Below are 26,432 nucleotides of genomic sequence, written 5' to 3'. Positions count from 1 at the left end.
CAGACCCGCCATGGACTTGGTCGCCATCTCTTCCCAACGGTAATTTTCAGACATTACAACCTAGACCTTATCTCCAACCACTGCCCAGGGTTGAAAATGATGCAGAAATCAGAACTCATTCCCCATGGCAAGAATCCTTATGATTGGCATGTTGTCCAAAGTTCAGTGTAGTTGAAACCATTGTGGCCCATGCTCGTGGGGCACATTGGTCACAAACACACATTTTAACCCTCAGCCTGAGCCCAGTCCTCAAGTAAGGCCTCTCAGTGGCTAGAAAAGAGACAGCTACTGGGACTACATGCACCTAGGCCCCAATTTTTAACCAAGTTTGGGTTGTCCCTTCACTCTTCACCAGGGCTCTCCCTTGGAATTCCTCTTAGTTGGGACACCTGACGTAACAAACCTGAAAGGAGACCTCCCATCCCACAGATTGACGAAAAACAATTTGGACTGGGCCATATCCACAGAAAGGAAGTTTCGTTCATGGCCCATGAGGCCTCCCCACATTCCACGGCCATCGTTGATAGAAAATCCAGAGACAAAATCCTGAGCAAGCGCCTCAGACTCGCTCTTTCTTCATATCCTTAAGAGTTCTTCTCATGGTTTGTGATTGGGCCTGCCATACCTACGTCCCCAAACCTAAGCTGAGTTTGTGTTTTCAGACTTCTGTCCTCAAAGTCCTGGGCCACACACCCTCCATGCTGGGGCCCCTGGAGCCACACATTAGGACAGTGCCTACCCAATCCATGAGAATTCTGCCCATTCCACTGTCCAAAATCGTACAAATTAGGAGAACTCTCCAAAGTACCCGAGGCAATCCCAATAGTGTAGGTATCCGGGTACAACAAGGGCGGTCTGACACCAGTTGAGCATCTACCTCCACTCATTCCATAGAGGGATATCGCCAGAGAAGAAGATTGAACCAGAGAGGACCCTAGGCCATAATCGGATCCATTGCTTTGGTTTACAGGCATGTCTCCTCAAAAGCCTGGATTCCAATACCAGCATAAGTGGTTTCCTGAGGCACCCATCAGAACAAATCTCGTCTCCACAAGGAAACCTGTGCATGGGAGCCATGTCCAAAGCATAGGAGAATTCTTCAGGGTCCCGGTGCCACCGCCCCATTCCAAGGCCCTCATGGACACAAAAACACATTAGGACCCATCCTCAGGAAAGTCCATTTCAACTCAGCCACGCCGGTTGCTCCCGCAGAGCCATCAGATATAAACTGTCTTGTTGCTAGGAGACAATTGGAATGCGAGGCTGGCTTCCCAGGCTCCATTTTCGAACGGTGCTCTGGAGTCATTCCATATGGGATGTCCTGGAGCTGTCCAACTGGTCTCAATTGTCCAGCAGAAGGAATCCTTGAAGGGGGCATCCCACAACTCCCAACGTGCGAAAACCTCAATGGCCTCGAGATTCCGCTCCCTTCATGAAGCGGCCGTCATGCACGGAAACTCCAACCTGAGCCAACGTCTGATCCTTGCCCTGACTTCAGATGCATGAGTATTTGTTTAGATCTGCAGGGGGTACCTGCCGTGCCCTCGCCCTGAAACCCAAGTCTAGCTTGTCTTCTCAGACTTCCGTCCTCACACTCCTGGCCCTGAATCCCTCAAGTTTGGCAATTCCGGACCCACAATGCAGCACTCTGCCTGCCCTCTAGAAAAAAATTATTGCCTCATGAGCTGCCCAGGCACCTTCAATGAGGATAAACCTCCACAGCAGTCGACTTCACCCAAATTATATAGTCTAACTTGGGCACTAATGCACTGTCGGACACAACCTGAGCCCGGACCTCCTGACCAACACCCGGAAAGCAGACCGCACACTGAGCACATAAGACCCGCCATGGCCTTAGTTCATCATCTCTTCCCTACCTCAGTTTTCAGGTCTCAGAACCGAGACATTATCTCCAATCACTGCCCAGGGGTGAGTGTGATGCAGAAATCAGAACACCTCCTTACCCATAGTAAGAAAACTTGTGGTTGGCACGTCGTCCAACGTTCAGTGTAGGAGAAACCAGCATTCACCCTGAGGCCTCGCCCATTCTTGAGTGCGACAAGGGCATACACACGCATTGTGACCCTCAGCATGAGTCCTATACTCTAGTAAGTCCTCTCAGTTACTGGACCATTAGATGTCATAATGGGCTTGATATGTCCCTAGGCCCCAATTTTTAACCAGATTTCTGACTGTCCAGTCACCATCCCCCAGGGCTCTACTCTGGAATCCCTCATTTGGTGGGACACCTGAGGTTAAAAAGAAAACAACATCAAAAAAAAACAAAAACGGACATCTTCCATCCCACAGAGTGACCCCAAACGCTTTGGACTGGGCCAAACCACCAGGGAGTAAGACTCGTCCATTTCCCATGAAGTCACCCAGAAATTTCACGACCATGATTAACACGATATCCAGAGACAAAAACTTGAGCAAGAGCCTCACACTCGCCCTTTTCTCAAATCCCGAAAAGTTCTCCTCATGGTCTGTAGATAAGTCCTGCCATACCTATGACCTGAAACATAAGCCAAGTTTGTGTTTTCAGACAACTGTCCAAACAGCCCTGGCCTACACAACCTGCAGGCTCAGGCCCCTGGAGCCAAACCTGAGGACTGTACTTGCCCTCTCCAAGGGAATTGTGTGTGCCCATTCCAATGGCCACATCCCTTCTAATAGGATAAACCTCCAAAGTCCCTGATCCATCTCATTAGTGGTGGCTTCCCAGGTAAAACAGGGGCAATCTGAGCCCATCTGAGCACCTACCTGTACTCAGACCGAAAGACAGTTGTCCCCAGAGGTAAAAAGGAAAGAACAGGCCCTTAGGCACTAATCATATCCATTGCTTTGGTTTCTAGGCATCTCTCCTCAGAGGCCTGGATTTCAAAACCAGCATATGGCTGTTTCTTGACTAACCCATCAGAAAACATCTCATCTACACATGGGAAACTTGCACGTTGGAGCTGAGTCAAAGCCTCTGTTTAGGAGAACCCTACAGGGCCCCAGTGCCACCTCTTCATTCCAAGGTGTCCATACACTTAAAAGCACATTAGGACCCATCCATAGGAAAGTCCATTTCAACTCAGCCTCCTCGATTGCTCCCCCAGATCCAGCAGATCTAACTTGTCTTGTTTCTAGGAGACTATTGGAATGCGAGGTGGGCTACCCAGCCATGCATCCTTAGAACCCTGCTCAGAATCATTGGCCTGGAGCCAAACAAACAGGTCTCAATTGTCCTGCCGAAGACACTTTGCAGTTTGGAGCTTCTCACAAATCCCATCGTGGGAAAACCCCCATGGCCTCGTAATGCCACCCCTTCGTGAAGGGGCCATCAGGGACAGAAACACCAACTTGAGCAGTCGTCTGATCCTCGCCCTGACTTCAGATGCAGGAGATCTCGATTCAGGTCTGTAGATTGTGCCATCGCTGATACAAAATCCAGAGACACAAACCTGAGCAAGCGCCATAGACTCGCACTTTCTTCATATCCTGAAGAGTTCTTCTCATTGTTTGTAGATTGGGCCTGCCATACCTACGTCCCCAAACCTAAGCTGAGTTTGTGTTTTCAGACTTCTGTCCTCAAAGTCCTGGGCCACACACCCTTCAGGCTGGGCCCCATGGAGCCACACATTAGGACTGTGCCTACCAATCCATGGGAATTCTGCCCATTCCATCGTCCAAAATCGTACAAATTAGGAAAAACCTCCAAAGTCCCTGAGGCCATCCCAATAGTGTAGGTCGCCCGGAACAAACAAGGGCTTTCTGACACCAGCTGATAATTTATTTACCTCCACTCATACCATAAGTAGATGTCCCCAGAGGAGAAGATTGAACCAGACAGGACCCTAGGACATAATAGGATCCATTGCCTTGGTTTACAGGCATGTCTCCTCAAAAGCCTGATTCCATAATAGGATCCATTGCCTTGGTTTACAGGCATGTCTCCTCAAAAGCTTGATTCCCATACGAGCATAGGTTTTTTGCTGAGGCACCCAGCAGAACTCATCTCGTCTCCACAAGGAAACCTGTGCATGGGAGCCATGTCCAAAGCATAGGGTACCTCAGGGTCCCGGTGCCACCACCCCATTCCAAGGCCCTCATGGACACAAAAACACATTAGGACCCATCCTCAGGAAAGTCCATTTCAACTCAGCCACCCCGGTGCTCCCGCAGATCCATCAGATCTAAACTGTCTTGTTGCTAGGAGACAATTGGAATGCGAGGCGGGCTTCCCAGGCATCCATCCTCGAACGATGCTCTGGAGTCATTCCATATGGGATGTCCTGGAGCTGTCCAACAGGTCTCAATTGTCGCGCAGAAGGAATCCTTGAAGGGGGCATCCCACAACTCCCAACGTGGGAAAACATCAATGGCCTCGAGATTCTGCTCCCTTCATGAAGCGGCCGTCATGCACGGAAACTCCAACCTGAGCCAACGTCTGATCCTTGCCCTGACTTCAGATGCATGAGTATTGGTTCAGATCTGCATGGGGTACCTGCCGTGCCCTCGACCTGAAACCCAAGTCTAGCTTGTGTTCTCAGACTTCCGTCCTCACACTCCTGGCCCCGAGGCCCTCAAGTTTGGCAATTCCGAACCCACAATGCAGCACTCTACCTGCCCTCTAGAAAAAAAATTATTTCCTCATGAGCTGCCCAGGCACCTGCAATGAGGATAAACATCCACAGCACTCGACTTCACCCAAATTATATAGTCTAACCTGGGCACTAATACACTGTCGGACACAACCTGAGCCCGGACCTCCTGACCAACACCCGGAAAGCAGACCGCACACTGAGCACATAAGACCCGCCATGGCCTTAGGTCATCATCTCTTCCCTACCTCAGTTTTCAGGCCTCAGAACCGAGACATTATCTCCAATCACTGCCCAGGGATGAGTGTGATGCTGAAATCAGAACACCTATTTACCCATGGTAAAAAACCTTGTGATTGGCACGTCGTCCAACGTTCAGTTTAGGAGAAACAAGCATTCACCCTGAGGCCCCGCCCATTCTTGAGTGCGACAAGGGCATAAACACGCATGGTGACCCTCAGCATGAGTCCTGTCCTCTAGTAAGTCCTCTCAGTTACTGGACCATTAGATGTCATAATAGGCTTGATATGTCCCTAGGCCCCAATTTTTAAACAGATTTCAGATTGTCCAGTCACCCCCTCCCAGGGCTCTACTCTGGAATCCCTCATTTGGTGGGACACCTGAGGTTAAAAAGAAAACAACATCAAAAAAAAAAAACGGACTTCTTCCATCCCACAGAGTGACCCCAAACGCTTTGGACTGGGCCAAACCACCAGGGAGTAAGACCCGTCCATTTCCCATAAAGTCACCCAGAAATTTCACGACCATGAGTGACACGATATCCAGAGACAAAATCTTGAGCAAGAGCCTCACACTCGCCCTTTTCTCAAATCCTGAAAAGTTCTCCTCATGGTCTGTAGATAAGTCCTGCCATACCTATGACCTGAAACATAAGCCAAGTTTGTGTTTTCAGACAACTGTCCAAACAGCCCTGGCCTACACAGCCTACAGGCTCAGGCCCCTGGAGCCAAACCTGAGGAATGTACTTGCCTTCTCCAAGGGAATTGTGTGTGCCCATTCCAATGGCCACATCCCTTCTAATAGGATAAACCTCCAAAGTCGCTGATCCATCTCATTAGTGGTGGCTTCCCAGGTAAAACAGGGGCAATCTGAGCCCATCTGAGCAACTACCTGTACTCAGACCCATAGAGAGAAGTCCCCAGAGGTAAAAAGGAAAGAACAGGCCCCTAGGCACTAATCATATCCATTGCTTTGGTTTCCAGGCATCTCTCATCAGAGGCCTGGAATTCAAAACCAGCATATGGCTGTTTCTTGACTCACCCATCAGAAAACATGTCATCTACACATGGGAAACTTGCACGTTGGAGCTGTGTCAAAGCCTCTGTTTAGGAGAACCCTTCAGGGCCCCAGTGCCACCGCTTCATTCCAAGGTCTCCATAGACACAAAAGCACATTAGGACCCATCCCCAGGGGTGTCCATTTCAACTCAGCATCCTCGGTTGCTCCCCCAGATCCAGCAGATCTAACCTGTCTTGTTTCTAGGAGACAATTGGAATGCGAGGTGGGCTAGCCAGCCATGCATCCTTAGACCCCTGCTCAGAATCATTGGCCTGGAGCCAAAAAACAGGTCTCAATTGTCCTGCAGAAGACACTTTGCAGTTTGGAGCTTCTCACAAATCCCATCTTGGGAAAACCCCCATGGCCTCGTGATGCCGCCCTTTCGTGAAGGGGCCATTAGGGACAGAAACACCAACTTAAGCGGTAGTCTGATCCTCGCCCTGACTTCAGATGCACGAGATCTCGATTCAGGTCTGTAGATTGTGCCATCGCTGATACAAAATCCAGATACAAAAACCTGAGCAAGCGCCTCAGACTCGCACTTTCTTCATATCCTGAAGAGTTCTTCTCATGGTTTGTAGATCGGGCCTGCCATACCTACGTCCCCAAACGTAAGCTGAGTGTGTGTTTTCAGACTTCTGTCCACAAAGTCCTGTGCCCCACACCCTCCAGGCTGGGGCCCCTGGAGCCACACATTAGGACTGTGCCTACCAATCCATGGGAATTCTGCCCATTCCATTGTCCAAAATCGTACAAATTAGGAGAAACCTCCAAAGTCCATGAGGCCATCCCAATAGTGTAGGTCGCCCGGAACAAACAAGGGCTGTCTGACACCAGATGATAATCTACCTCCACTCATACCATAAATGGATGTCCCCAGAGGAGAAGATTGAACCAGACAGGACCCTAGGCCATAATAGGATCCATTGCCTTGGTTTACAGGCATGTCTCCTCAAAAGCCTGAATCCAATACGAGCATAGGGGTTTTGCTGAGGCACCCAGCAGAACTCATCTCGTCTCCAAAAGGAAACCTGTGCATGGGAGCCATGTCCAAAGCATAGGGTTCTTCAGGGTCCCGGTGCCACCACCCCATTCCAAGGCCCTAATGGGCACAAAAACACATTAGGACCCATCCTCAGGAAAGTCCATTTCAACTCAGCCACCCCGGTTGCTCCCGCAGAGCCATCAGATCTAAACTGTCTTGTTGCTAGGAGACAATTGGAATGCGAGGCGGGCTTCCCAGGCATCCATCCTCGAACGGTGTTCTGGAGTCATTCCATATGGGATGTCCTGGAGCTGTCTAACAGGTCTCAATTGTTGCGCAGAAGGAATCCTTGAAGGGTGCATCCCACAACTCCCAACGTGGGAAAACCTCAATGGCCTTGAGATTCCGCTCCCTTCATGAAGTGGCCGTCATGCACGGAAACTCCAACCTGAGCCAACGTCTGATCCTCGCCCTGACTTCAGATGCATGAGTATTGGTTCAGATCTGTAGGGGGTACCTGCCGTAGCCCTCGCCCTGAAACCGAAGTCTAGTTTGTCTTCTCAGACTTCCGTCCTCACACTCCTGGCCCCGAAGCCCTCAAGTTTGGCAATTCCGGACCCACAATGCAGCACTCTGCCTGCCCTCTAGAAAAAAATTGTTGCCTCATGAGCTGCCCAAGCACCTTCAATGAGGATAAACCTCCACAGCACTCGACTTCACCCAAATTATATAGTCTAACCTGGGCACTAATGCACTGTCGGACACAACCTGAGCCCGGACCTCCTGACCAACACCCGGAAAGCAGACCGCACACTGAGCACATAAAACCCGCCATGGCCTTAGGTATCCTCTCTTCCCTGCCTCAGTTTTCAGGCCTCAGAACCGAGACATTATCTCCAATCACTGCCCAGGGGTGAGTGTGATGCAGAAATCAGAACACCTCCTTACCCATGGTAAGAAACCTTGTGGTTGGCACGTCGTCCAACGTTCAGTGTAGGAGAAACCAGCATTCACCCTGAGGCCTCGCCCATTCTTGAGTGTGACAAGGGCATACACACGCATTGTGACCCTCAGCATGAGTCCTATACTCTAGTAAGTCCTCTCAGTTACTGGACCATTAGATGTCATAATGGGCTTGATATGTCCCAAGGCCCCAATTTTTAAACAGATTTCTGACTGTCCAGTCACCACCCCCCAGGGCTCTACTCTGGAATCCCTCATTTGGTGGGACACCTGAGGTTAAAAAGAAAACAACATCAAAAAAAAAAAACAAAAACGGACATCTTCCATCCCACAGAGTGACCCCAAACGCTTTGGACTGGGCCAAACCACCAGGGAGTAAGACTCGTCCATTTCCCATGAAGTCACCCAGAAATTTCACGACCATGATTAACACGATATCCAGAGACAAAAACTTGAGCAAGAGCCTCACACTCGCCCTTTTCTCAAATCCCGAAAAGTTCTCCTCATGGTCTGTAGATAAGTCCTGCCATACCTATGACCTGAAACATAAGCCAAGTTTGTGTTTTCAGACAACTGTCCAAACAGCCCTGGCCTACACAACCTGCAGGCTCAGGCCCCTGGAGCCAAACCTGAGGACTGTACTTGCCCTCTCCAAGGGAATTGTGTGTGCCCATTCCAATGGCCACATCCCTTCTAATAGGATAAACCTCCAAAGTCCCTGATCCATCTCATTAGTGGTGGCTTCCCAGGTAAAACAGGGGCAATCTGAGCCCATCTGAGCACCTACCTGTACTCAGACCGAAAGACAGTTGTCCCCAGAGGTAAAAAGGAAAGAACAGGCCCTTAGGCACTAATCATATCCATTGCTTTGGTTTCTAGGCATCTCTCCTCAGAGGCCTGGATTTCAAAACCAGCATATGGCTGTTTCTTGACTAACCCATCAGAAAACATCTCATCTACACATGGGAAACTTGCACGTTGGAGCTGAGTCAAAGCCTCTGTTTAGGAGAACCCTACAGGGCCCCAGTGCCACCTCTTCATTCCAAGGTGTCCATACACTTAAAAGCACATTAGGACCCATCCATAGGAAAGTCCATTTCAACTCAGCCTCCTCGATTGCTCCCCCAGATCCAGCAGATCTAACTTGTCTTGTTTCTAGGAGACTATTGGAATGCGAGGTGGGCTACCCAGCCATGCATCCTTAGAACCCTGCTCAGAATCATTGGCCTGGAGCCAAACAAACAGGTCTCAATTGTCCTGCCGAAGACACTTTGCAGTTTGGAGCTTCTCACAAATCCCATCGTGGGAAAACCCCCATGGCCTCGTAATGCCACCCCTTCGTGAAGGGGCCATCAGGGACAGAAACACCAACTTGAGCAGTCGTCTGATCCTCGCCCTGACTTCAGATGCAGGAGATCTCGATTCAGGTCTGTAGATTGTGCCATCGCTGATACAAAATCCAGAGACACAAACCTGAGCAAGCGCCATAGACTCGCACTTTCTTCATATCCTGAAGAGTTCTTCTCATTGTTTGTAGATTGGGCCTGCCATACCTACGTCCCCAAACGTAAGCTGAGTTTGTGTTTTCAGACTTCTGTCCTCAAAGTCCTGGGCCACACACCCTTCAGGCTTGGCCCCATGGAGCCACACATTAGGACTGTGCCTACCAATCCATGGGAATTCTGCCCATTCCATCGTCCAAAATCGTACAAATTAGGAAAAACCTCCAAAGTCCCTGAGGCCATCCCAATAGTGTAGGTCGCCCGGAACAAACAAGGGCTTTCTGACACCAGCTGATAATTTATTTACCTCCACTCATACCATAAGTAGATGTCCCCAGAGGAGAAGATTGAACCAGACAGGACCCTAGGACATAATAGGATCCATTGCCTTGGTTTACAGGCATGTCTCCTCAAAAGCCTGATTCCATAATAGGATCCATTGCCTTGGTTTACAGGCATGTCTCCTCAAAAGCTTGATTCCCATACGAGCATAGGTTTTTTGCTGAGGCACCCAGCAGAACTCATCTCGTCTCCACAAGGAAACCTGTGCATGGGAGCCATGTCCAAAGCATAGGGTACCTCAGGGTCCCGGTGCCACCACCCCATTCCAAGGCCCTCATGGACACAAAAACACATTAGGACCCATCCTCAGGAAAGTCCATTTCAATTCAGCCACCCCGGTGCTCCCGCAGTTCCATCAGATCTAAACTGTCTTGTTGCTAGGAGACAATTGGAATGCGAGGCGGGCTTCCCAGGCATCCATCCTCGAACGATGCTCTGGAGTCATTCCATATGGGATGTCCTGGAGCTGTCCAACAGGTCTCAATTGTCGCGCAGAAGGAATCCTTGAAGGGGGCATCCCACAACTCCCAACGTGGGAAAACATCAATGGCCTCGAGATTCTGCTCCCTTCATGAAGCGGCCGTCATGCACGGAAACTCCAACCTGAGCCAACGTCTGATCCTTGCCCTGACTTCAGATGCATGAGTATTGGTTCAGATCTGTAGGGGGTACCTGCCGTAGCCCTCGCCCTGAAACCGAAGTCTAGTTTGTCTTCTCAGACTTCCGTCCTCACACTCCTGGCCCCGAAGCCCTCAAGTTTGGCAATTCCGGACCCACAATGCAGCACTCTGCCTGCCCTCTAGAAAAAAATTGTTGCCTCATGAGCTGCCCAGGCACCTTCAATGAGGATAAACCTCCACAGCACTCGACTTCACCCAAATTATATAGTCTAACCTGGGCACTAATGTACTGTCGGACACAACCTGAGCCCGGACCTCCTGACCAACACCCGGAAAGCAGACCGTACACTGAGCACATAAAACCCGCCATGGCCTTAGGTATCCTCTCTTCCCTGCCTCAGTTTTCAGGCCTCAGAACCGAGACATTATCTCCAATCACTGCCCAGGGGTGAGTGTGATGCAGAAATCAGAACACCTCCTTACCCATGGTAAGAAAACTTGTGGTTGGCACGTCGTCCAACGTTCAGTGTAGGAGAAACCAGCATTCACCCTGAGGCCTCGCCCATTCTTGAGTGCGACAAGGGCATACACACGCATTGTGACCCTCAGCATGAGTCCTATACTCTAGTAAGTCCTCTCAGTTACTGGACCATTAGATGTCATAATGGGCTTGATATGTCCCAAGGCCCCAATTTTTAAACAGATTTCTGACTGTCCAGTCACCACCCCCCAGGGCTCTACTCTGGAATCCCTCATTTGGTGGGACACCTGAGGTTAAAAAGAAAACAACATCAAAAAAAAAAAACAAAAACGGACATCTTCCATCCCACAGAGTGACCCCAAACGCTTTGGACTGGGCCAAACCACCAGGGAGTAAGACTCGTCCATTTCCCATGAATTCACCCAGAAATTTCACGACCATGATTAACACGATATCCAGAGACAAAAACTTGAGCAAGAGCCTCACACTCGCCCTTTTCTCAAATCCCGAAAAGTTCTCCTCATGGTCTGTAGATAAGTCCTGCCATACCTATGACCTGAAACATAAGCCAAGTTTGTGTTTTCAGACAACTGTCCAAACAGCCCTGGCCTACACAACCTGCAGGCTCAGGCCCCTGGAGCCAAACCTGAGGACTGTACTTGCCCTCTCCAAGGGAATTGTGTGTGCCCATTCCAATGGCCACATCCCTTCTAATAGGATAAACCTCCAAAGTCCCTGATCCATCTCATTAGTGGTGGCTTCCCAGGTAAAACAGGGGCAATCTGAGCCCATCTGAGCACCTACCTGTACTCAGACCGAAAGACAGTTGTCCCCAGAGGTAAAAAGGAAAGAACAGGCCCTTAGGCACTAATCATATCCATTGCTTTGGTTTCTAGGCATCTCTCCTCAGAGGCCTGGATTTCAAAACCAGCATATGGCTGTTTCTTGACTAACCCATCAGAAAACATCTCATCTACACATGGGAAACTTGCACGTTGGAGCTGAGTCAAAGCCTCTGTTTAGGAGAACCCTACAGGGCCCCAGTGCCACCTCTTCATTCCAAGGTGTCCATACACTTAAAAGCACATTAGGACCCATCCATAGGAAAGTCCATTTCAACTCAGCCTCCTCGATTGCTCCCCCAGATCCAGCAGATCTAACTTGTCTTGTTTCTAGGAGACTATTGGAATGCGAGGTGGGCTACCCAGCCATGCATCCTTAGAACCCTGCTCAGAATCATTGGCCTGGAGCCAAACAAACAGGTCTCAATTGTCCTGCCGAAGACACTTTGCAGTTTGGAGCTTCTCACAAATCCCATCGTGGGAAAACCCCCATGGCCTCGTAATGCCACCCCTTCGTGAAGGGGCCATCAGGGACAGAAACACCAACTTGAGCAGTCGTCTGATCCTCGCCCTGACTTCAGATGCAGGAGATCTCGATTCAGGTCTGTAGATTGTGCCATCGCTGATACAAAATCCAGAGACACAAACCTGAGCAAGCGCCATAGACTCGCACTTTCTTCATATCCTGAAGAGTTCTTCTCATTGTTTGTAGATTGGGCCTGCCATACCTACGTCCCCAAACCTAAGCTGAGTTTGTGTTTTCAGACTTCTGTCCTCAAAGTCCTGGGCCACACACCCTTCAGGCTGGGCCCCATGGAGCCACACATTAGGACTGTGCCTACCAATCCATGGGAATTCTGCCCATTCCATCGTCCAAAATCGTACAAATTAGGAAAAACCTCCAAAGTCCCTGAGGCCATCCCAATAGTGTAGGTCGCCCGGAACAAACAAGGGCTTTCTGACACCAGCTGATAATTTATTTACCTCCACTCATACCATAAGTAGATGTCCCCAGAGGAGAAGATTGAACCAGACAGGACCCTAGGACATAATAGGATCCATTGCCTTGGTTTACAGGCATGTCTCCTCAAAAGCCTGATTCCATAATAGGATCCATTGCCTTGGTTTACAGGCATGTCTCCTCAAAAGCTTGATTCCCATACGAGCATAGGTTTTTTGCTGAGGCACCCAGCAGAACTCATCTCGTCTCCACAAGGAAACCTGTGCATGGGAGCCATGTCCAAAGCATAGGGTACCTCAGGGTCCCGGTGCCACCACCCCATTCCAAGGCCCTCATGGACACAAAAACACATTAGGACCCATCCTCAGGAAAGTCCATTTCAATTCAGCCACCCCGGTGCTCCCGCAGATCCATCAGATCTAAACTGTCTTGTTGCTAGGAGACAATTGGAATGCGAGGCGGGCTTCCCAGGCATCCATCCTCGAACGATGCTCTGGAGTCATTCCATATGGGATGTCCTGGAGCTGTCCAACAGGTCTCAATTGTCGCGCAGAAGGAATCCTTGAAGGGGGCATCCCACAACTCCCAACGTGGGAAAACATCAATGGCCTCGAGATTCTGCTCCCTTCATGAAGCGGCCGTCATGCACGGAAACTCCAACCTGAGCCAACGTCTGATCCTTGCCCTGACTTCAGATGCATGACTATTGGTTCAGATCTGCATGGGGTACCTGCCGTGCCCTCGACCTGAAACCCAAGTCTAGCTTGTGTTCTCAGACTTCCGTCCTCACACTCCTGGCCCCGAGGCCCTCAAGTTTGGCAATTCCGAACCCACAATGCAGCACTCTACCTGCCCTCTAGAAAAAAATTATTTCCTCATGAGCTGCCCAGGCACCTTCAATGAGGATAAACATCCACAGCACTCGACTTCACCCAAATTATATAGTCTAACCTGGGCACTAATACACTGTCGGACACAACCTGAGCCCGGACCTCCTGACCAACACCCGGAAAGCAGACCGCACACTGAGCACATAAGACCCGCCATGGCCTTAGGTCATCATCTCTTCCCTACCTCAGTTTTCAGGCCTCAGAACCGAGACATTATCTCCAATCACTGCCCAGGGATGAGTGTGATGCTGAAATCAGAACACCTATTTACCCATGGTAAAAAACCTTGTGATTGGCATGTCGTCCAACGTTCAGTTTAGGAGAAACAAGCATTCACCCTGAGGCCCCGCCCATTCTTGAGTGCGACAAGGGCATAAACCCGCATGGTGACCCTCAGCATGAGTCCTGTCCTCTAGTAAGTCCTCTCAGTTACTGGACCATTAGATGTCATAATGGGCTTGATATGTCCCTAGGCCCCAATTTTTAAACAGATTTCAGATTGTCCAGTCACTCCCTCCCAGGGCTCTACTCTGGAATCCCTCATTTGGTGGGACACCTGAGGTTAAAAAGAAAACAACATTAAAAAAAAAAACGGACTTCTTCCATCCCACAGAGTGACCCCAAACGCTTTGGACTGGGCCAAACCACCAGGGAGTAAGACCCGTCCATTTCCCATAAAGTCACCCAGAAATTTCACGACCATGAGTGACACGATATCCAGAGACAAAATCTTGAGCAAGAGCCTCACACTCGCCCTTTTCTCAAATCCTGAAAAGTTCTCCTCATGGTCTGTAGATAAGTCCTGCCATACCTATGACCTGAAACATAAGCCACGTTTGTGTTTTCAGACAACTGTCCAAACAGCCCTGGCCTACACAGCCTACAGGCTCAGGCCCCTGGAGCCAAACCTGAGGACTGTACTTGCCCTCTCCAAGGGAATTGTGTGTGCCCATTCCAATGGCCACATCCCTTCTAATAGGATAAACCTCCAAAGTCCCTGATCCATCTCATTAGTGGTGGCTTCCCAGGTAAAACAGGGGCAATCTGAGCCCATCTGAGCACCTACCTGTACTCAGACCGAAAGACTGTTGTCCCCAGAGGTAAAAAGGAAAGAACAGGCCCTTAGGCACTAATCATATCCATTGCTTTGGTTTCTAGGCATCTCTCCTCAGAGGCCTGGATTTCAAAACCAGCATATGGCTGTTTCTTGACTAACCCATCAGAAAACATCTCATCTACACATGGGAAACTTGCACGTTGGAGCTGAGTCAAAGCCTCTGTTTAGGAGAACCCTACAGGGCCCCAGTGCCACCTCTTCATTCCAAGGTGTCCATACACTTAAAAGCACATTAGGACCCATCCATAGGAAAGTCCATTTCAACTCAGCCTCCTCGATTGCTCCCCCAGATCCAGCAGATCTAACTTGTCTTGTTTCTAGGAGACTATTGGAATGCGAGGTGGGCTACCCAGCCATGCATCCTTAGAACCCTGCTCAGAATCATTGGCCTGGAGCCAAACAAACAGGTCTCAATTGTCCTGCCGAAGACACTTTGCAGTTTGGAGCTTCTCACAAATCCCATCGTGGGAAAACCCCCATGGCCTCGTAATGCCACCCCTTCGTGAAGGGGCCATCAGGGACAGAAACACCAACTTGAGCAGTCGTCTGATCCTCGCCCTGACTTCAGATGCAGGAGATCTCGATTCAGGTCTGTAGATTGTGCCATCGCTGATACAAAATCCAGAGACACAAACCTGAGCAAGCGCCATAGACTCGCACTTTCTTCATATCCTGAAGAGTTCTTCTCATTGTTTGTAGATTGGGCCTGCCATACCTACGTCCCCAAACCTAAGCTGAGTTTGTGTTTTCAGACTTCTGTCCTCAAAGTCCTGGGCCACACACCCTTCAGGCTGGGCCCCATGGAGCCACACATTAGGACTGTGCCTACCAATCCATGGGAATTCTGCCCATTCCATCGTCCAAAATCGTACAAATTAGGAAAAACCTCCAAAGTCCCTGAGGCCATCCCAATAGTGTAGGTCGCCCGGAACAAACAAGGGCTTTCTGACACCAGCTGATAATTTATTTACCTCCACTCATACCATAAGTAGATGTCCCCAGAGGAGAAGATTGAACCAGACAGGACCCTAGGACATAATAGGATCCATTGCCTTGGTTTACAGGCATGTCTCCTCAAAAGCCTGATTCCATAATAGGATCCATTGCCTTGGTTTACAGGCATGTCTCCTCAAAAGCTTGATTCCCATACGAGCATAGGTTTTTTGCTGAGGCACCCAGCAGAACTCATCTCGTCTCCACAAGGAAACCTGTGCATGGGAGCCATGTCCAAAGCATAGGGTACCTCAGGGTCCCGGTGCCACCACCCCATTCCAAGGCCCTCATGGACACAAAAACACATTAGGACCCATCCTCAGGAAAGTCCATTTCAATTCAGCCACCCCGGTGCTCCCGCAGATCCATCAGATCTAAACTGTCTTGTTGCTAGGAGACAATTGGAATGCGAGGCGGGCTTCCCAGGCATCCATCCTCGAACGATGCTCTGGAGTCATTCCATATGGGATGTCCTGGAGCTGTCCAACAGGTCTCAATTGTCGCGCAGAAGGAATCCTTGAAGGGGGCATCCCACAACTCCCAACGTGGGAAAACATCAATGGCCTCGAGATTCTGCTCCCTTCATGAAGCGGCCGTCATGCACGGAAACTCCAACCTGAGCCAACGTCTGATCCTTGCCCTGACTTCAGATGCATGACTATTGGTTCAGATCTGCATGGGGTACCTGCCGTGCCCTCGACCTGAAACCCAAGTCTAGCTTGTGTTCTCAGACTTCCGTCCTCACACTCCTGGCCCCGAGGCCCTCAAGTTTGGCAATTCCGAACCCACAATGCAGCACTCTACCTGCCCTCTAGAAAAAAATTATTTCCTCATGAGCTGCCCAGGCACCTTCAATGAGGATAAACATCCACAGCACTCGACTTCACCCAAATTATATAGTCTAACCTGGGCACTAATACACTGTCGGACACAACCTGAGCCCGGACCTCCTGACCAACACCCGGAAAGCAGACCGCACACTGAGCACATAAGACCCGCCATGGCCTTAGGTCATCATCTCTTCCCTACCTCAGTTTTCAGGCCTCAGAACCGAGACATTATCTCCAATCACTGCCCAGGGATGAGTGTGATGCTGAAATCAGAACACCTATTTACCCATGGTAAAAAACCTTGTGATTGGCATGTCGTCCAACGTTCAGTTTAGGAGAAACAAGCATTCACCCTGAGGCCCCGCCCATTCTTGAGTGCGACAAGGGCATAAACACGCATGGTGACCCTCAGCATGAGTCCTGTCCTCTAGTAAGTCCTCTCAGTTACTGGACCATTAGATGTCATAATGGGCTTGATATGTCCCTAGGCCCCAATTTTTAAACAGATTTCAGATTGTCCAGTCACTCCCTCCCAGGGCTCTACTCTGGAATCCCTCATTTGGTGGGACACCTGAGGTTAAAAAGAAAACAACATCAAAAAAAAAAAAACGGACTTCTTCCATCCCACAGAGTGACCCCAAACGCTTTGGACTGGGCCAAACCACCAGGGAGTAAGACCCGTCCATTTCCCATAAAGTCACCCAGAAATTTCACGACCATGAGTGACACGATATCCAGAGACAAAATCTTGAGCAAGAGCCTCACACTCGCCCTTTTCTCAAATCCTGAAAAGTTCTCCTCATGGTCTGTAGATAAGTCCTGCCATACCTATGACCTGAAACATAAGCCACGTTTGTGTTTTCAGACAACTGTCCAAACAGCCCTGGCCTACACAGCCTACAGGCTCAGGCCCCTGGAGCCAAACCTGAGGAATGTACTTGCCTTCTCCAAGGGAATTGTGTGTGCCCATTCCAATGGCCACATCCCTTCTAATAGGATAAACCTCCAAAGTCGCTGATCCATCTCATTAGTGGTGGCTTCCCAGGTAAAACAGGGGCAATCTGAGCCCATCTGAGCAACTACCTGTACTCAGACCCATAGACAGATGTCCCCAGAGGTAAAAAGGAAAGAACAGGCCCCTAGGCACTAATCATATCCATTGCTTTGGTTTCCAGGCATCTCTCATCAGAGGCCTGGAATTCAAAACCAGCATATGGCTGTTTCTGGACTCACCCATCAGAAAACATCTCATCTACACATGGGAAAATTGCACGTTGGAGCTGTGTCAAAGCCTCTGTTTAGGAGAACCCTTCAGGGCCCCAGTGCCACCGCTTCATTCCAAGGTCTCCATAGACACAAAAGCACATTAGGACCCATCCCCAGGGGTGTCCATTTCAACTCAGCATCCTCGGTTGCTCCCCCAGATCCAGCAGATCTAACCTGTCTTGTTTCTAGGAGACAATTGGAATGCGAGGTGGGCTAGCCAGCCATGCATCCTTAGACCCCTGCTCAGAATCATTGGCCTGGAGCCAAAAAACAGGTCTCAATTGTCCTGCAGAAGACACTTTGCAGTTTGGAGCTTCTCACAAATCCCATCTTGGGAAAACCCCCATGGCCTCGTGATGCCGCCCTTTCGTGAAGGGGCCATTAGGGACAGAAACACCAACTTAAGCGGTAGTCTGATCCTCGCCCTGACTTCAGATGCACGAGATCTCGATTCAGGTCTGTAGATTGTGCCATCGCTGATACAAAATCCAGATACAAAAACCTGAGCAAGCGCCTCAGACTCGCACTTTCTTCATATCCTGAAGAGTTCTTCTCATGGTTTGTAGATCGGGCCTGCCATACCTACGTCCCCAAACGTAAGCTGAGTGTGTGTTTTCAGACTTCTGTCCACAAAGTCCTGTGCCCCACACCCTCCAGGCTGGGGCCCCTGGAGCCACACATTAGGACTGTGCCTACCAATCCATGGGAATTCTGCCCATTCCATTGTCCAAAATCGTACAAATTAGGAGAAACCTCCAAAGTCCATGAGGCCATCCCAATAGTGTAGGTCGCCCGGAACAAACAAGGGCTGTCTGACACCAGATGATAATCTACCTCCACTCATACCATAAATGGATGTCCCCAGAGGAGAAGATTGAACCAGACAGGACCCTAGGCCATAATAGGATCCATTGCCTTGGTTTACAGGCATGTCTCCTCAAAAGCCTGAATCCAATACGAGCATAGGGGTTTTGCTGAGGCACCCAGCAGAACTCATCTCGTCTCCAAAAGGAAACCTGTGCATGGGAGCCATGTCCAAAGCATAGGGTTCTTCAGGGTCCCGGTGCCACCACCCCATTCCAAGGCCCTCATGGGCACAAAAACACATTAGGACCCATCCTCAGGAAAGTCCATTTCAACTCAGCCACCCCGGTTGCTCCCGCAGAGCCATCAGATCTAAACTGTCTTGTTGCTAGGAGACAATTGGAATGCGAGGCGGGCTTCCCAGGCATCCATCCTCGAACGGTGTTCTGGAGTCATTCCATATGGGATGTCCTGGAGCTGTCCAACAGGTCTCAATTGTTGCGCAGAAGGAATCCTTGAAGGGTGCATCCCACAACTCCCAACGTGGGAAAACCTCAATGGCCTTGAGATTCCGCTCCCTTCATGAAGTGGCCGTCATGCACGGAAACTCCAACCTGAGCCAACGTCTGATCCTCGCCCTGACTTCAGATGCATGAGTATTGGTTCAGATCTGTAGGGGGTACCTGCCGTAGCCCTCTCCCTGAAACCGAAGTCTAGTTTGTCTTCTCAGACTTCCGTCCTCACACTCCTGGCCCCGAAGCCCTCAAGTTTGGCAATTCCGGACCCACAATGCAGCACTCTGCCTGCCCTCTAGAAAAAAATTGTTGCCTCATGAGCTGCCCAGGCACCTTCAATGAGGATAAACCTCCACAGCACTCGACTTCACCCAAATTATATAGTCTAACCTGGGCACTAATGCACTGTCGGACACAACCTGAGCCCGGACCTCCTGACCAAACCCGGAAAGCAGACCGCACACTGAGCACATAAAACCCGCCATGGCCTTAGGTATCCTCTCTTCCCTGCCTCAGTTTTCAGGCCTCAGAACCGAGACATTATCTCCAATCACTGCCCAGGGGTGAGTGTGATGCAGAAATCAGAACACCTCCTTACCCATGGTAAGAAACCTTGTGGTTGGCACGTCGTCCAACGTTCAGTGTAGGAGAAACCAGCATTCACCCTGAGGCCCCGCCCATTCTTGAGTTCGACAAGCGCATAAACACGCATTGTGACCCTCATGAGTCCTGTCCTCTAGTAAGTCCTCTCAGTGACTGGACCATTAGATGTCATAATGGGCTTGATATGTCCCTAGGCGCCAATTTTTAACCAGATTTCTGATTGTCCAGTCACCCCCCCCCAAGGCTCTACTCTGGAATCCCTCATTTGTTGGGACCCCTGAGGTTAAAAAGAAAACAACATAAAAAGAAAAAAAAACGGACTTCTTCCATCCCACAGAGTGACCCCAAACGCTTTGGACTGGGCCAAACCACCAGGGAGTAAGACTCGTCCATTTCCCATGAAGTCACCCAGATATTTCACGACAATAAGTGACACGATATCCAGAGACAAAAACTTGAGCAAGAGCCTCACACTCGCCCTTTTCTCAAATCCCGAAAAGTTCTCCTCATGGTCTGTAGATAAGTCCTGCCATACCTATGACCTGAAACATAAGCCAAGTTTGTGTTTTCAGACAACTGTCCAAACAGACCTTGAGGAGAGCCATGCAGCAGAAGCTGGGAGTCACGTACTAGGCGAGGCTTGAGGAGAAGGGCAGGTGAATGTTTATGTGGGAGCGCTCCAGGCAACGCACAACCTGTACTGACGTATCGGGACTAGTATAAGATTAACCAGGGACCATGGGAACGGCACAAAAAAAGAGTGAACAATAAGTTTCGGGGGCTCACGTCAGTAGGCACGAGCTCCCCGCATGATCTGGATTGAAGTTATCTGTATCCCTTCTGATTGGATGTTATAGTAGTTGTGTTATGTGGTGATTGGTTGCTTTCTATCCCCTGTGTTCTATAACTTGGGGCTATAATCGGTGTACGGGGTCCTGCGGCTGAAGATTGAATAAAGAAGTTTGCCACCCACCTCGACTGCGGGTCGGTCTTGCGGGTCGAGAGCGACATCTGGTGCCGAAAACCCGGGACCCGACGCCGAGCGCAGAACGAGGATTGGGGTAAGAGCAACAAAAGGGGAAGTTGGCCACCATCTCTGTCTACGGACAGGACAGGTCTCTGGACGAGTATAGCTGTAGTTTTAAAAGTTCACGGAGACCTGGATAGCAAAAGATTTCCAGATTGGGAAACGAGCTTACTAGATATAGGATGGAAGGTCCTTTAAAGGACATTCTCAAAGCAAATGGCACGCCTTTAAAATCAAAAACAGATCGTGCCTTTTTAAAGGAAGTAGGAGAAATCGCCCCTTGGTTTATAGAGGAGGGACTTCTGAATGTGCCTCAGTGGGAACATCTAGGAGAGGATTTAAGGCAGAACCCCACCGTGAACGCCGGCACTCTTGCCGTGTGGTCCCTTGTGAAAGTATGTTTGCAGTCATCTCGGGAGCGGCTAAAACAGGTGATTCAGCAAGGAGGGGAAATATTAGAACAATTAAAGGAGGAATCCTATAAGGGCTCCTCCCAGGGCTCTGAGGCGGATAGTGAGAGTTCAGAGGGACTTCCAGATGAACTAACTCAAAATCAAAAAGGGGGTAAGGAGAAAAAGAATCCAGAGGCTTTAGGCTTACCAACAGAGGCAAAACCCATAGCTGTGAAACAACCAGAAGCAGAAATAGACCGTGCGCCGACTCCTCATTCCAGCCCCACGGCGCCACCTTATGAATGGCCCCCACCATATCGGTCAGGCTGTGCAAAAGTCTGCCATTGCTCAGACTGCACCGCGGCAAACTGGAGAGAGGTCTTAGGTCCAGGAAAAGGGTTTTTCCCAGTACTGGAAGATCAAAATCAGCAGAGATATCATCAGCCGCTAGATTTTAAACTGGTGAAACAACTTAAGGAAGCACTTAGTGCCTACGGACCCCAGGCAGCCTTTACTGTCTCCCTTGTGGAATCGCTGGGAGCGCTCACCCTCACTCCTGAGGATTGGAGCAATTTAGCTAGAGCAGTTTTGAGCGGAGGGCAATATCTGGAATGGAAAATTCAAAATCAGGATAATTGCCAGGATACAGCGCGGAGAAATGCAGCTACGGGAAATCCCCAGTGGAACTCAGAAATGCTGACAGGCACTGGACCATATCTCGAGGCTCAGGTACAGGCCACCTACAACCCTACCATATTTCAACAGATTGCTACAGCGGCCGTTAGGGCCTGGAAAACATTGAGGGGTGTAAATGATTTGCAAGGACAACTGTCTAGAGTAGTACAGGGGCCAAATGAGCCCTATGCTGATTTTGTGGACAGGCTGATGCAGGTTGCGGGCAGGATGTTTGGAGATACTGACTCTGCTATGCCTTTAATTAAACAATTAGCCTATGAAAATGCTAATAAATGGTGCCGTGAAGCCATTAGGCCATGGAGGGCTAAAGATCTTTCTGCCTATATCAAGGTCTGCAGAGACATTACAGGGCCAGTAATTCAGGGGCAGGTTATGGCTGCAGCCTTTGCTCAGGCTATGCAAGGACAGCAAGGAGCCCACCCCCGGAAATGTTTCCAGTGCAGACAGGAGGGCCATCTAAAAAGAGACTGCCCCCAAAGAGGAGTTCCATTTGGAAAAGCCTCCCCGAATAAGCCGGCAAGGAAAAAACCTCAACTGTGTCCACGATGTAGAAAAGGAAATCATTGGGCACAAGAATGCCGATCTGTGGCGGATATACAAGGAAATCCGTTACCACCTAATAATTGGGGGAGTCCAAAAAACGAGGGGCAGGGCCCCAGCCCCCGGGGCCCGAATCAAATGTACGGGGTGGCGATGTCCCTGCCAGTCAAGCCACGATGGCTGTACCCACCCACCGATCAGGGGAGTCAATTCCTGCAGGGCCCCGGGGAGCCACAACAGGCTCCGCCGGACTTGACGTCTGTGCCACCACCCGAATGGTCTTAACACCTGAGATGGGGGTGCAGGCTGTGCCATCTGACCTGTCTGGAGGGCCTCCAAAAGGAACGGTGGGACTCCTTCTTGGCAGAAGTTCTTGTACTTTACGAGGGCTTCAGGTCCATCCGGGAGTGATTGATCCTGATTTTGAAGGGAAAGTTAAAATTCTGATATCATCTCCTAAGGGAATTAATATTATAAATCCAGGGGACAGAATTGCACAGCTTTTGATTTTGCCTAGTAATCATGAAAAATATCCCTCTACAGGCCAGACTAGAAAAGGAGGTTTCGGATCCACGGGATCCTCCCTCGCATGCCTTACTATGAGCATGAAAGAGAGACCTATGCTTAAATTAAAGATTAGAGGTAAACTATTCTGGGGACTCCTAGATACAGGAGCAGACAAAAGCATTATAAATTGTCTAGATTGGCCTAAAGCCTGGGCTCTAGTTAAAGCCAGCCAGACCCTCCGGGGACTAGGGATAGCTACCAGTCCTGATATTAGTGCTGCATCTTTGGACTGGGAGGATGAGGAAGGACATAAAGGCATTTTACAACCATATGTCTGTTCCACCCCTGTTTCTTTGTGGGGGCGCGATGTGCTGGAGCAAATGAATATCAAACTTACTACAGAAAAGTTATACAGTGAGGCCTCCCAAAGCATGATGAGAAACATGGAATATAAGCCTGGCCAAGGGCTTGGGACCAAGGGCCAGGGAGATCCCAATCCGCCTTCTATGGGGGGTCAGGTTTTTTCCTAGCGGCCACTGAGGCAATTCGCATAACTTGGAAAACACCAGAGCCGCGCTGGGTGCCTCAGTGGCCTTTAACAAAAGAAAAATTACAAGCGGCAAAAGAGCTAGTTCAAGAACAACTCAAAGCAGGACATATTCAAAAATCCACATCCCCATGGAATACACCCATATTTGTAATAAGAAAGAAATCAGGCAACTGGCGATTGCTACATGACCTACGACAGATTAATGATCAAATGCAGGTCATGGGACCCATTCAGTTAGGGCTCCCAGTCGTGAGGGCGTTGCCAAGAAACTGGCCTTCTATTGTAATTGACATCAAAGACTGTTTCTTTTCCATTCCACTACACCCTGCAGATATAGAGCGCTTTGCATTTACTCTGCCATCAATTAATCATGCTGAGCCAGATCAAAGGTATGAATGGAAAGTACTTCCTCAGGGGATGGCCAATAGCCCCACCTTGTGTCAGTTGTATGTAAGCCAAGCACTAGAGCCTTTCCGAAAAGCATTTCCAGACCTGCTTTGTTATCATTATATGGATGATATCTTGATTTGTGGGCCAAATGAGAGGTCTCTTCCTTCAGCTCTAACCTTCCTACAGGAACAGTTAGCAAAATGGTGTCTAACTATATCCCCTGAAAAAATCCAAGCAGGCGGCCTACAAAATTACCTTGGTATGCAGCTCTCTAAAACGTCAGTAAAGCCTCAGCTAATTCAAATCCGTAGAGATCACTTGCATACATTGAATGATTTCCAAAAACTTTTAGGGGACATTAACTGGATTCGACCATACATAAAAATTACTACTGCAGAGCTGAAACCTTTATTCGATATTCTGCCTGGGGACCCTGCATTAGACTCCCCAAGAGTACTCACTCCAGCTGCTATTGAATCATTACAGTTAGTTGAAAGCAGGCTAGCTTTAACAGCAGCAGATAGATGTGACCCGGAAAAGCCTATAAGTGTCATAATTATTCCATCCCCTGGATCACCCACGGGGGCCTTATGGCAAGGAGGACCCCTACTATGGATTTATCTACCCCATAATCTTAGCTGTGTCATCACCCCGTATGCTACAGCTGTAGCTACAGTGGCAAATAAAGCCTTTAAAGCCAGCATACAGGTCCTAGGGAAACTGCCCGATGTTTGCATAATCCCTTATGATAAAACCCAAATAAGCATTTTAACGCATGAAAATGACGATTGGGCCATCCTGACAGTTGCTTATCCTGTTATATTTAATAATCATTATCCCTCACACCCTCTCATTGAGTTTTATAAAAATACACCCCTTATTTGGCCTAAATCCTGTCGATTGGAGCCATTAATCGGGGCCCTCACAGTATTTACAGATGGCAGTAAAGCAGGAACTGGCGCTTATGTGGTGGAAGGAAAAATAATTCCTGTTGTTGTGCCCTCGACTTCAGCCCAGAGAACAGAATTGTTGGTGATTATGTGTGTTTTACAAAGGTTTCTAAATCAACCCTTTAATATTATCTCAGATAGCAAATATGCAGTTGCAGCCACCAGGTCTATAGAAACTGCTATTATTTCAGCCAGCCAGTCAGAAATTTCCTCCCTGCTGGCTGAATTGCAACACCTTATACTCTCCCGTGGTGCCCCTTTTTATATTGGACATCTTAGAGCACATTCAGACCTTCCAGGACCTATGGCTGAGGGAAACCGAATGGCTGATTCAGCTGCGCGCTTTTATGTTTGTAATGCTCTAGAAGATGCTAAAAGATATCATGATAAATGGCATGTGAATGCCCAAACATTAAAGGCACGCTTTCATATCTCCAGAGCTGACGCACGAGATATCGTAAAGTCTTGTGGCAATTGTGTGGTACACTTGCCCATGCCCTCCTTCGGGGTAAATCCTAAGGGACTATTGCCCAACCATCTGTGGCAAATGGATGTAACACATATACCTTCTTTTGGGCAACAAAAATGCGTTCATGTGAGTGTGGATACCTGCTCAGGGGTCGTTAGCGCAACCCCCCTGCGAGGAGAAAATGTTAAAAACGTGATATCTCATTGCCTGCGCAGCTTTGCCTGCTGGGGAGTGCCTAAACAATTAAAGACAGACAATGCTCCTGCTTATACTTCTAAAAGCTTTTCAAACTTTCTAGCCTGTTATGATATTCACCATGTTACAGGCATTCCTTATAACCCTCGAGGCCAGGGTGTCATAGAGCGCACTCACCTGACCTTTAAAACTACCTTGCAAAAAATACAAAAAGGGGGAATTGGAGAGGAGCATCACACGCCTACAGACCTTACCAACTTGACCACTTTTATTTTAAATTTTCTCACACTTGACAAAGACGGCGTTTCAGCCGCAGAGCGCCATTGGGGCCAACAGAAAACGCAACAATCTATGGTGAAGTGGAAGGATGTCCTTACTGGTTCATGGAAGGGCCCTGACCCGGTGCTCCGGTGGCACCGAGGTTCCCTTTGTGTTTTTCCACAGGATGCGCCTGTCCCGCACTGGGTGCCGGAACGTCTCACCAGGCTGGTGGCCGTGGAACCTGTGGAAGATGCTGCTACTGCGGATGACAGTGATGATGATCATCCTGCAGCCTGCCCCCAGGGACCTGGAACCGACCCAACTGCCGCCGAGGCAGAAGATCACCAAGCTTCGACTCCTTCCTCAAATGACTCAGTCTAAAGCGCAATTTTCTCTTTTGGACTTGTACCTGTCATTACTGTTCATTTGTATGCAAGTGTTAACGGTTCAAGGCTCTGTATACTGGGCATACGTTCCTGATCCGCCTTTACTGCAACCTGTAAGTTGGGAAATGAGTTCTGTCCCTGTCTATGTTAATGATACTGTTTTACTAGGATCCCCTTCCTCAGTACATATACAGCCGCAACAGGCGAATATTTCTTATAAGGGCTATTCTGACATGTATCCTATGTGCTTCTCCATGAATGGTAGACGATCACATTGCTTGTGGGTGTTTACACTAGTTTATTATGATGATGTGACTATAGCAGGGGTAACTGCTGGCCATGCAACATCAATAGGTAAGATTCCCCGGGATATCCCATTATGTGCAGCTCAGTTGGGAATATCTAAAGGAATAGACGTTCCCTGGAGGTTATGTGTGGAAAAGAAGGCCACTGCTTACACCCTTGAG

At 49.2% G+C, this 26,432-nt stretch overlaps 1 long non-coding RNA gene across 1 annotated transcript; it reads left to right on the top strand.

Annotated features, from left to right (window-relative positions):
• The first annotated feature begins 20,586 nt into the window (after positions 1 to 20,586).
• Positions 20,587 to 25,779, top strand: LOC309856971. The gene is made up of 3 exons (XR_014307426.1): positions 20,587 to 20,663; positions 23,646 to 23,703; positions 25,763 to 25,779. It is a non-coding gene; the product is annotated as an uncharacterized lncRNA (long non-coding RNA).
• The last annotated feature ends 653 nt before the right edge of the window (positions 25,780 to 26,432 follow it).

Source organism: Mustela nivalis (assembly GCF_964662115.1).
Source record: "Mustela nivalis genome assembly, contig: HAP1_SCAFFOLD_39, whole genome shotgun sequence".
NCBI lineage: Eukaryota > Metazoa > Chordata > Mammalia > Carnivora > Mustelidae > Mustela > Mustela nivalis.
Note: the sequence above shows the minus strand (reverse complement) of the source record. Positions and strands in the feature narration are given on the sequence as shown.